The 11,217-nt window shown below is 45.1% G+C and overlaps 1 long non-coding RNA gene across 1 annotated transcript; it reads right to left on the reverse strand.

The window, feature by feature from the left end:
* Positions 1-9,170: 9,170 nt before the first annotated feature.
* Positions 9,171-9,741, reverse strand: LOC125046902. The gene is made up of 3 exons (XR_007116685.1): positions 9,602-9,741; positions 9,369-9,476; positions 9,171-9,273 (listed from the first exon to the last, which is right to left on the reverse strand). It is a non-coding gene; the product is annotated as an uncharacterized LOC125046902 (long non-coding RNA).
* Positions 9,742-11,217: the final 1,476 nt, after the last annotated feature.

The raw sequence follows: 11,217 nt of genomic DNA on the forward strand, positions 1-11,217 counted from the left end.
CAGGGGTGCGGAGAAGAAGCATCACTCACAGCAGATTCACCCCCCTCCCTCTAAACCCCGCCCTGCCTCCCCCCGCCTGCTCACGACTAGTCTTCCTACCAAACCTTCCCTTTCGCATCCCCTCCCCCCGTGAGAACGCCTTAAACCTTCGCCCTGCAAAATCATGAACACTCGCACAACCTTTCCCCCCATACAACCTCTACGCCTGTTTCAGCAAACAAACGAGCAAGACAGGGAAGGTTTCGTCACCGTCACCTCCAGAAATGGGAAAAGAAAAGCACTAGAGGAGCGCCAAACATCCAAACCACTACAAGATACAGAACGTCCCCAGGCAGTGTACTTAAAAACATCACAAGTTGTCACCCTAACACAGAGGAAGAAGACATAGAAAACTTCCAAGATCTTGAAAAAACATTTAAGACAAACATAACACATCGATTTTATTCTACTTTCACAGTAACAATCAGAGGCAAAGATATACACCCAGAACTCTACACAAATTCAGATGTTTTCCTTAAAAATGTAAAAGTATTTTTAACAAAAGTACAAGAACGACCAGCTTGTTTGACGCCGTCACACAGCGAAACCAAAGGTCACATCATGCTATACAATCAAAATAGAACATATTAGTGCGCAATCTCTCCTCCGCCACTTTGAAGAAATTGAAATGAATACGGAGAGAAATCTAGACATCCTTTGCATTAGTGAAACATGGCTTCGTGAAAAAATGTCAAGTGATTTTAAGAGACATCCTTAAATCAAATGAAATCTCCACTACAACTGTAAATAATAAAGCTGTAGAGGACATTTGGGTAAATATTCAAAGTAGTATGTATCCCTCCTTCATTATTGGTACAATCTATAGACACCCTCATGCTACATCTGAATCATTTGACTACCTCGAAGATGTTTTTAGAAAAATGTCAATGAAAAAAAAATCTTTTTTCGTCTTGGGTGACTTAAACGATGACCTGAACAAATCAAATGCAAAGTTAGCTTGGATCATTAAGAAAAACTATATAAAACAGCTTATAGATAAACCTACCAGGTTCACAGAAAACACTTCATCCGTGCTAGACGTCATAATCTAAACACATCTGATCTCATTACCTATACTGACGTCATTCCGTGTCAAATTGCAGACAACGAACTATAAACTATGATAGTAGATATAAAGAGGCCCAAGTGACAACCTGTCATAAAATCTTCCCGTGACTTGATAAATTATGAACCCCAATCTGTCAAAATATTAGTGCCAGCAAGTCAACCCTCTCAGAGATTCCTACAACAGATGACGTTAACAGACAAGTAGACATTCTCTCAAACGTACTACTAAATAGTATAGATGCCATTGCTCCCCTTAAGACCAAAATTGTCAGATGTCCCCCCGACCCATGGATAAATGACATCAACAGAGCTATACATGACCGAAACAACACTCACAAATTTCTCTAAACATATAGAACTGACACCCCCCTTCATTCTGAGTGTAAACAAAAAAGAGAAATGTTAAAACATTAATCCAATCAGCAACAACAACTAATTTTGAAAATAAGTTCAGTGACTGTAAACGTCAAAGAAACTACTTCGCAAATGTCGGTAAATTCCTTGGCCCCACAAAACACAACTAGGACAAAGCTCTCAACAGATGCTTTCAAACCAAAGTCAATAGGTGTGGAAACAACAGTCTTAACAATAAAACATAAGCGAAACGAATACTGTAGGAGTGAATAACATTGTTTTCCGATTTATCTAAGAAATCTTACCCGCAATTGCATATTATATAACATTATAAAGACATCTATAGTCATCACTTTGGAAACATAGCATCGTAACACCTATTTTCAAATCAGGAGATGTAGAACAAATGAACAATTACCGTCCTATAACTCCCAGTGATATCTAAATTGCTAGAAAAATGTTGCAAATCAACTATCAACATTCTTAGAATCCAGTCAACTTTTTTTTTCCGAAACGCAGTGTAGGTTTTGAAGTAAGCTATCCACTGAAACAGCCTTATTAAAAAAAACACAAACAAAATTTATGATGATATAAACAAGAATCAAATAAATTTACTCACATTGTGTGGTCTGTCAAAAGCATTTGACAGTGTCAGCCATAAAATCCTGCTTAACCAAATGAAAAATTATGGAATTGACAACTATTGGTGCAGAAATTATCTATCTACAATAACGCAGTCAATCAAAATTCGTAATATGTCAATTAAGAACCAGTCTCTTTCAGTGTCCCATAAGGCTTCATATTAGGCCCGATCTTATTCACTATGTTCATTAACGACTTATCAACCATTGCAAATAACTGTCTCCTTGTCCAAGATGCCGATGACTCTCAGTTTGTTCACACTGCCCTAAAACTCAATGCATCTTTACAGGCAGTCGGCAAATCATAGCCAAAATCCCCCAAAACACAATCGTTGAATTTGACGGCTATCATATCATTTCCGTGAAAAATCTAGTGCACATAAACAGATACATGATTTTCGAAACTCACATGGATAACACTTACAAAAAAGTAATGGTCACACTGATACACCCAAATCACACACAAAAAAAAACAAGAGACAAGAATTACTGTTGTACAAACCCTCGCACTCAGTATTATAAACTATTGTACCAATATATGGTGCTCAACCAACAAAACTCAAAAACAAAAAGGACAAAAACAATAAAACTTTGGCGCAGGAGTGGCAATAGACAACATAAACAAACAGGATCACATAACCCCCCTTAGAAAATAAAATGGTCAAAAGTTCAACAAAAATGTCAATTTGATACATGTATATTCATTCATAAATTCATAAAGGGGGATTTTCCTCATTGATTAATGCTTCTACAAACAATTGGTAACAAAATAGGCATTCAAACCAGACATTAATTCTCTGCACGTCAAAAGGTCATACACGGAAAGAGGGTCAAGACAAATGCAAATTCGAGAACCCGAGATCTAGAACAACCTACCACAAAATATTAGAAACATCTCCAACCTGATAACTTAGATAATGATAATGATAAAAAATAAAGATAAAAAAAGGAGTACATTTTAAATTGTCTATGACATCAGGCAAAGCCAAACCGTGTTTGTTTCTAATGATGTGACCATCCTATTTTATTTTATTTTACATCTACCCTACCAATGTATTTACTGTTTTACTGTACGATGTCACTATCTATGTAAAAGAGAAGAACGATTGTAATCAATGGAATATAAAAGTTTTTACTTTGGCTCACTCTCTAACTCTCCCTTGTCCTCCCCCCCCCCCCCCCCTCTCTCTCTCTCTCTCTCTCTCTCTCTCTCTCTCTCTCTCTCTCTCTCTCTCTCTCTCTCTCTTGCAAGGGCGTCATTTCAGCTTTTACTTGGGGGCAGAGGGGGGAGGAGTAAGGCTGGCAAGCGAAATAAGCGAAATAAATTTCTGGGGCGCTACCAGCTCTCTGAGGTGTTTAGAAGCATTTTCAAGCTACGATCAGAGCCCCCCCCCCCCCCCCCAATACAACCCTGCTCTCTCTCTTTGCCTCGTCCTTTCTCTCTCTATTTTAGGAACCCCTGCTCTCTCTCTCTCTCTCTCTAACTTGTACTTTTCTCTCTCTATTCTAGGAGCATTTTTAATCTAACCCCCTCTGTCTGTCAATGGCTCTCATTTTGGTCCCAAGAGAGATAATACCATATTGAATATGCTTTTTTGTATGGAAATAAAGACAGGACACTTCCATTTTACTATGTACGATAAGCACAGGACGCATTAAATGCATAAATCGGTCAGCACTTATTTATTGAGCTGCCGTGGTTGGTGTTTTCGCAAAATTGTATTAATTAATTTTCGCTATGACATTTACCCGTCGTCCGATTACAGTAACGACATACATTCTTTGTTATTTTAACGGCTTTATATGAAAACATTTATTTAACTTCATTCACTTTCCAAAATTTCTCTTAGATTTTATTATATTCATTGCTGTCAAAGCCATATTACATGTTCAAACTTTATATAAACACACGTTATTGACAATATACAAAATCGAAGAAATCAATTGAGACAAGAAAAGTTACCAGATATTTCAAATGAATATCAACGACGAAAATAATCTTGATCTCTGGATACAGAATCATCTACAAAGATATTTCACACATTTCCTTTATAAAATATAAAAGTACGGCTAGGTTCCTCTAGTGAAAAAATAAGCACAATAGAAATGAGTTGGGACTCTAGTGACGAATTTCAGGCTAAAAGGGCGGAGTTTAAACGATGACGTTAAAATGCATAACGTGTTGCCGAAAATCTGAACGGCTCTACCAAGCGTTGGGAAAAATCTAACGCGTTGGTACTTTTCTTTATGTACCAAACGCATATACTTTAGCTTTGACAGGGGTCATTTTCACTACTGTTGTTCTTTTTCGTTATCGATATATTTTATTTTTTTCGTATATACTATTGGTATATATATATATTGTTACAGAAAGGTATTTGTAATTAAAAAAAGCGCGCCAAACCGTCTGTCTCGTGATTTGGCTGGCCGCAGGATTGCACGAGCACGACTGACTGGCGGGAGGTGTGAAAAGGGATGAGTGAACGCGGAGCGGGTCCTGTGGCTGCTGCCGTCACGTGCGCTGGATTGTTCTCCCCAAGGAAGAGCGACTGTTGGGTCATAGGAGTAGTGTAAGGCTGTGCTGAAGCTTTGTCTGTGTGTGGAGTGACCCGACGTGACCTGTTTTTGTTAATAAATGCTGTGAACTGCTACCCTGCCTGTCATTTCACATCCCCGCCATCCACCTGAACACTCGTCAGAGGCTGCTCACCGAACCTAACAGGACAGGCGGTCAAGTGGTGCAGCATCCTGACATATAGTAAGTTGTGTGAAGCATTCGTACTGGGAACCTGTCTGTGTGCGTGACCCGCCCCACTCTGGGCATCAGGAGTGGGGGGTTACGTGACATTGGTGTCAGCAGTGGGGTTAATAGGTCGATAGTGAGAACAGTGAGTGAGACCTTTGTACCGGCTGGACGCGATGGCTGACGATATGGCAGACGACAGGACAGGGGGCACGCGGGAAATGGCAGGAGAGCAGGTAGTGTTGTTCACTGGAGAGGCATCAGGCACACCACCTCCACCATCCCCTGGCACAGGAGGGGTGGATTTTGAGACGATAATACGAATGTTTTCACAGACACGAGAGACAATAAAACAGCAGGCAGCACAAGCCTCTGCAGCAGGCAGCATGGCAGCTACAGGCAACGCGCGAATTAAAGGACGCCATGAAGCAAGAACTGGATGCGATGGAGACACGAGTAAATAATCATATGAACGATGCTTGTGCCCGTGTCAAGGAGGTGAAGAGGGAAGTGGAAGAGCCACTGGAGGTAATAAGGCATCAGCTGGCAGATGTGACAAGGGAAGTGGAGGCCTGTCATCAAGAGATGGCCACATGTGAAGGGGCCTCGGCAATACAGGAGGAAATGCAATGGTGCACCACGGCAACAAAGCCCGCCTGAAGTGGCGTCACCTCTTTGGTCTCAACAGCATGTCACTGAAGAAGGGGGGCCCACCTTCACCCTCACCAAATACAATATGCATCCCTAAGGACCAGCTTGGAATAGCGGGTGTGCCACGGACGGCCACAATCGATAAGAGACTAGCTGAGTATAATGGTAAGATTCCATGGAATGCATTTCAGGCTCAGTTTTAGACTGCAGCTAGGAGGCAAGATTGGGATGATGAAGAGGAGGCAAGGGCCTTGTAACGCCGCTTTGGCCGTCGCCAGCAACCAGAGGTGTACCGGGCTCAGCTCAAGACACGAACAAGGAGATGGGATGAGCCGCTTCCACAGCTGGCACAGGATATTGAGGTGTTGGTGCAGGGGGCATATCCAATGGCCACGGAAGAGACCATTGACATGCTGCGCAAGGACAGCTTTATGGATGCACTGAATGACAAACAACTTCAGGTCCACATGAAGCAGGCAGGGCCGAACAGCATGCAGGAAGCACTGGCGCACGCGGCCGAATTTGAGGCTTTCTTGCTCACTTCCACGCCAAGTTACTCTATGCCTCGCTTCAGGGGAGAGATGCTGAGGAGCCCCCACCACATACCGGTAAGGAGAACCCAGGCTGGAAGATCCCCTCCCTCCAGCAGGAGAGCAAGCCCTGATGGCTTTCGAGGCAATTGCTGGAGGTATGGGCAGAAGGGACACGAGGAACCAGTGTAACAGTAGTGCCAGCAGGTCTCACTCAATGGACGATTACTGCCGCCCAATCTTCCAGTCTTGTGCATGTGGGGATGAGGGTCACTCGACTAAGGAGTGCCAGCAACCGAAGCAGAATGTGATGGGAAACATGGCCCAGCTGGGAGCAGGGGCAGCTGCTCAGCAAGACACCATGTCGCCCCAACAAGCATAAGGTGTCAACAAGTGGCAGCACCTACAGCCATGAGAGTGCTGGCAGGATCAACAGGGAACCTGTGGAGATAGTGGTAGACACTGGATTGGAGATGGCTTTTGTCAGGGAAGATTTGGTTGCATCCTGTGTTGTTCCCAAAGCCGACCAAAAATTATGTGGCATTACTGGTGAGTGCATGCCAATGAGAGGCCCAGTGTGGATGAGCCTGAGTGTGGGCAAAGTGATGGAACGCCTGCCTGTATTTGTAGCTGAGATGGAAGATTCCTGCTTGCTCGGATCGCACCTCTTATCCTGGGAGAACATGCCCAAGTGGTGCAGGTAGAGCCGAAGCAAGGAAAGAAATGGGAGACTGTGAGCAGGCAACACACTTGTGGAAAGACCACAAAGACTGTGCCTCGCATTGACGACACACTGGATGTGCTCACTGGGGTTCAATGGTTTTCTACATTGGACCTCAAGTCTAGATACCATCAAGTGGAAGTGGCAGAGGAGGCTAAAGAGAAGACTGCTTTCTCTTAGGGTCAGGGGCTGTGGCACTTTAATGTCATGCCCTGTGGTCTGTGTAATGCCCCTGGATGTTTTGAATGCCTAATGGAACAAGTACTGGAGGGGTTGCAGTGGAAGGTGGCCTTGATATATCTAGACGATGTATTGGTGTTTGTAAAAAGAGGAGCTGGAGCACCTGACAGAGGTGCTACGTCTTCTCAAAGCTGCCAACTTAAAGCTGAGCCCCAAGAAATGCACCCTTTTCCATACAGAAGTACCGTTCCTGGGACATGTAGTGGGCAGACAAGGGGTGTGGACTGACCCACTGAAAGTGTCAGCAGTGGAAGGCTGGCCAGTGCCAAGGACTGTAACAGAGCTGAGAAGCTTTCTGGGGTTGTGCACATACTACAGGAGATTTGTGTAAGGTTTAGCCACCATAGCCTCGCCGTTGCATCTGCTGACTCGAAAAGGAGCTAGTTTTGTGTGGGACAAGGCATGCCAGCAAGCCTTTGTAACCTTGAAGCAAGCTTTGGTAGAGGCACCATTATTACCATACCCAGACCCCAGCCTTTCCTACATCCTGGACACAGCTCAAAGACGGCCAGGAGTATGTATAGCCTATTACACCTCCAAGTTTTCTAAGCCTGAGAAAAATTACTGCATCACTCGCAAGGAGCTGGCAGCCCCGATAAAAGCACTCACCTACTTCCACCACTATCTGTACAGGGCGCAGTTTACCATCCGTACAGACCACGCTGCCCTGAAATGGTAATAGACCTTGAAAGGACCAGAAGGCCAGTTGGCGAGATGGCTTGGGAAATTAGAGCAGTGCAACTACCAGGTCATGCATCAAGCTGGACATGTTCACAGTAATGCTGATAGCCTCAGCCGCCGTCCTTGTGAACCTGACTGTGTTCACTTTTCTCGTAATCATGAGATCATCTGTCGGAGGTTGGTGATTAGTGAGAGTGACACCGATGCTGACCAGAGGTTGAGGGAAGACCAGTGGAAGGACCAGGATCTGGCACCAGTTATTCAGTTATGCAGGCAAAGAACAGCCACAGTGAGAGGCTGTATTCATGGAAAGCCCAGTCACCAACTGCCTAGTGGATTAGTGGGAGGCATTGCATTTGCAGGATGGCATATTACAGTGGAGTTGGTTGGATGCTGCTAGTACAAAGCAACAGTGATTAGTAGAGGTGCCACTGTTTAGACATGAGGAACTACAGAGAGATGCATGATGGGAAAAGCAATTATTATCAAAAGTTATTATTATTATTATTATTATTATTTTTAGTACACGGTATTTGTGAAGTTTCTCTTCATCACATCTTGATTTCAACCTATTTCCATGGCTTTCCCTTCTTCCCAAAGCCTTCCAACTTTTATATATATATATATATATATATATATAAATAACACTGTCTATTTGAGAAAATACTTTAGCAATAAAAAGTTTCAATGTACATTTACTTTTTTTCCTCTACTGATTTAAGAATAATCCAAACTTATATCTCCACCAGGAAACTGCTTAACCCTTAGGTTTAACGATTATCAAGAACTACAAAACGGAATATCTAGTCAGTGTAGTGTAGTTATCGCTGTGCGCATGATTTTTATCGATTCAATATTGCAATTCCTACTAGGTTTATTTTTCAAAAGCTTAAACAGAGAATGTTATCATTATCGTTTATTACCATTATTAGTACCATGTATAGAAAAATTCATCTTTTGTCTCTATCCTTTCTCCCTGTTTCTGTCTCATTCTTTATACCACTGTCCGTTCCATTCCATCTGAAATGCCCTCAATTTTCACAAATAACTTCTTTCTTTCCCTAAACCATAATATCTAAGTCATGCTTATTTGTCATTATCAAATTCTATCAAAGTGTTAGGGGTATCGGAGTACTACAAAAAAGGCCTATTATGTGAACCATTCAGTTTTAGAGAGACCTGTAAGTATCTAATATTGCAGATCCAATTTCCAATACTAGTCCTTTTAATTTTATCGTATGTTTGGTATTTCGTTTTATATGTCCTTTTTGTCTTTAATGAAGTAACGCCTGTATTCTTAGTAGGAAAGGTCAGATATTCAGATTGTGCTAAGTTTCTTTACATGACAAATTAATCAAGATGTTTCAAAGTATTCCTTAGCTTGACATAACTGCACATCAAACTGACGTTCACCGTGGCTCAGTACCTCATGATGTGTTAGAATGAAACTGGCATAGGAATTATTCATACACGGGTACATTATTAAGGAGGGGAACCAGGAGTTAGTTTATCTTACATTTTAATATAGAATATAGGAAGACATTTTTCAATATACATTCCTTCTTGAGTCGAGCGATCATCGAACAGCTTACTTTCCATATCGTCCTGAAAATATTTGAAAATTAATAAGATATTCTAGGTGAATAGCAACGGGTCAACGATAATAGTGCAATAAGCAGCTTGATTTAAACTTATTTTACCTCCAAATCCACCTCCGAATCCTCCATGACCGCCTCCGAATCCTCCATGACCGCCTCCGAATCCTCCATGACCGCCGCCGAATCCCCCACCAAATCCTCCATTTCCACCTGTTATTGTCAAAAATAGCGTGAGAATGTAGATCCTTAGATATTTCATTGTTTCATGAGATTTGATGTAGGCGTTCATTGATAACCATGTTGTTAGTACAAATATTCTACACAAAGGACATTACCTCCAAATCCTCTTCCGCCATAACCTCCAGATCCTCCGAATCCACCACCGTGTCCACCGCCAAATCCACCTCCGTGTCCACCGCCAAATCCACCCCCGTGTCCACCGCCAAATCCACCTCCGTGTCCACCGCCAAATCCACCTCCGTGTCCACCGCCAAATCCACCTCCGTGTCCACCGCCAAATCCACCTCCGTGTCCACCGCCAAATCCACCTCCGTGTCCACCGCCAAATCCACCTCCGTGTCCACCGCCAAATCCACCTCCGAATCCTCCATGACCGCCGCCGAATCCTCCATGACCGCCTCCGAATCCTCCATGACCGCCTCCGAATCCTCCATGACCGCCTCCGAATCCTCCATGACCGCCTCCGAATCCTCCATGACCGCCTCCGAATCCTCCATGACCGCCTCCGAATCCTCCATGACCGCCTCCGAATCCTCCATGACCGCCTCCGAATCCTCCATGACCGCCTCCGAATCCTCCATGACCGCCTCCGAATCCTCCATGACCGCCTCCGAATCCTCCATGACCGCCTCCGAATCCTCCATGACCGCCTCCGAATCCTCCATGACCGCCTCCGAATCCTCCATGACCGCCTCCGAATCCTCCATGACCGCCTCCGAATCCTCCATGACCGCCTCCGAATCCTCCATGACCGCCTCCGAATCCTCCATGACCGCCTCCGAATCCTCCATGACCGCCTCCGAATCCTCCATGACCGCCTCCGAATCCTCCATGACCGCCTCCGAATCCTCCATGACCGCCTCCGAATCCTCCATGACCGCCTCCGAATCCTCCATGACCGCCTCCGAATCCTCCATGACCGCCTCCGAATCCTCCATGACCGCCTCCGAATCCTCCATGACCGCCTCCGAATCCTCCATGACCGCCTCCGAATCCTCCATGACCGCCTCCGAATCCTCCATGACCGCCTCCGAATCCTCCATGACCGCCTCCGAATCCTCCATGACCGCCTCCGAATCCTCCATGACCGCCGCCGAATCCTCCATGACCGCCTCCGAATCCTCCATGACCGCCTCCGAATCCTCCATGACCGCCTCCGAATCCTCCATGACCGCCTCCGAATCCTCCATGACCGCCTCCGAATCCTCCATGACCGCCTCCGAATCCTCCATGACCGCCTCCGAATCCTCCATGACCGCCTCCGAATCCTCCATGACCGCCTCCGAATCCTCCATGACCGCCTCCGAATCCTCCATGACCGCCTCCGAATCCTCCATGACCGCCTCCGAATCCTCCATGACCGCCTCCGAATCCTCCATGACCGCCTCCGAATCCTCCATGACCGCCTCCGAATCCTCCATGACCGCCTCCGAATCCTCCATGACCGCCTCCGAATCCTCCATGACCGCCTCCGAATCCTCCATGACCGCCTCCGAATCCTCCATGACCGCCTCCGAATCCTCCATGACCGCCTCCGAATCCTCCATGACCGCCTCCGAATCCTCCATGACCGCCTCCGAATCCTCCATGACCGCCTCCGAATCCTCCATGACCGCCTCCGAATCCTCCATGACCGCCTCCGAATCCTCCATGACCGCCTCCGAATCCTCCATGACCGCCTCCGAATCCTCCATGACCGCCTCCGAATCCT

The sequence above is a fragment of the Penaeus chinensis genome, chromosome 39 (genome assembly GCF_019202785.1).
Source record: "Penaeus chinensis breed Huanghai No. 1 chromosome 39, ASM1920278v2, whole genome shotgun sequence".
Taxonomy (NCBI): Eukaryota; Metazoa; Arthropoda; class Malacostraca; order Decapoda; family Penaeidae; genus Penaeus; species Penaeus chinensis.